We start from the raw sequence: 1727 nt of genomic DNA on the forward strand, positions 1-1727 counted from the left end.
TATATACACATATATATATGGTGCATATATATATGCACCATATATAGCTCGATGGGCAAGTCACCAGTCTTTCACCTGGGAGACCCAGGTTTGAATCCAGGCTGGGGCAAAAAAAGATACAACAGTGACATCCAGTGTGGGTCCTTAGGCAAGACCCTTTGAGCTATATAGCCTACCTCATACCATGAGAGACATTGATAAGCATGACATGCCGGCTTGACATGCCGGCTCAGACGTCGCCCGGTCAAACAAGGTCTGCGTCAGGTGCTGGAGAACCAGAGCACCTTGATGAAAAATGGGCTACTGGAACAAGATGGAAATGGGCGAGAGGTGAAAACATGGATCTGTTGGAATGCTACTACTCAAGTAACCCTAGKCAGAGAGGCTACATGCAAAGAATGTGGAAGGAATGGTTAGTTCGACATCCCCAGTCAACACTAACTGCCAAACAACTAGTAGCTCAGTGTCCCAACATTCACAAACGGCAATGAAAAGATCAGTACAGCCAGATGTCCAAGCCTTGGCTAGCAATGCACAGTGGTTAACCACAGCAACCTCTCTGAACAAGTCCTGGTAACAATCACTGTATTGCAAAACCTGCAAAACCCAACATGCCATTACAAGATTACAAGAAAGCCTATGACTCAATTGAATACTTAGAGATGTACAACATGTACACACCACCAGGATCTACAGCACCGACATTGGGACGTCATTCGGACTAGAGAAGTGTGGTCAGATGGTTACAAAGAGAGGGAAGGTCATAGCAGACCTTGAGGACAGTTACAAGTACCTAGGAATACCACAAGCAAATGGCAATCTCGATAAGGTCACAAGGAAAGGAGCCACAGTCAAATACTTCCAACGAATAAGGCAAGTCCTGAGAAGCCAGCTCAATGGCAAGAACAAGATCCTTACTAGTAATCAGATACCCTGCAGGAATAATTAGCTGGCCAATGGAGGAGATAAAGACCACAGATGTTAAGACTCGGAAGCTACTAACCATGCATGGAGGGTTCCTGAGACTCTGCACACGAGCCGTCAGGAAGGAGGCAGAGGACTAGTGAGTGTGAGAGGACGAAACATCCAAGATCCATAAATACATCAAGGACAAAGCCTCAACAGACGATGTGCTCAACGAATGTCTCAGGCAATGGGGAACAGAAGACAAGGTGCTGGAAGTACCATCATGGGAGGACAAGCCCCTACATGGGATGTACCACCGACAAATAACTGAAGTGGCTGATGTCAGGAAAACCTACCAATGGCTGGARAAAGCTGGACTCAAGGACAGCACAGAGGCTCTCATCCTTTCCGCACAGGATCAGGTCCTAAACACAAGAGTAACAGAGGCTCAGATCTACCACACCAGACAAGACCCAAAGTGTAGGTTGTGCAAGGAGGCCCCTGAGACAGTCCAGCACATAACAGCAGGGTGCAAGATGCTGGCAGGGAAAAGCATACATGGAGCGACATAACCAAGTGGCGGGCATAGTGTACAGGAACATCTGTGCAGAATATGGACTGGAAGATCAAAGWGGGGAACACCCCCAAAGGTGGTGGAGAATAACCGAGGTAAGATCCTGTGGGACTTCCAGATCCAGACAGACAAAATGGTAATGGCAAACCAACCGGACATTGTGGTGGTGGATAAACAGAGGAAAGCCGTTGTGGTGGATGAAGAAATACCAAGTGACTACAACATTAGGAAAAAGGAGCATGAGAAA

The sequence above is a fragment of the Poecilia reticulata genome, linkage group LG5, assembly GCF_000633615.1.
Source record: "Poecilia reticulata strain Guanapo linkage group LG5, Guppy_female_1.0+MT, whole genome shotgun sequence".
NCBI classification, from domain to species: Eukaryota; Metazoa; Chordata; class Actinopteri; order Cyprinodontiformes; family Poeciliidae; genus Poecilia; species Poecilia reticulata.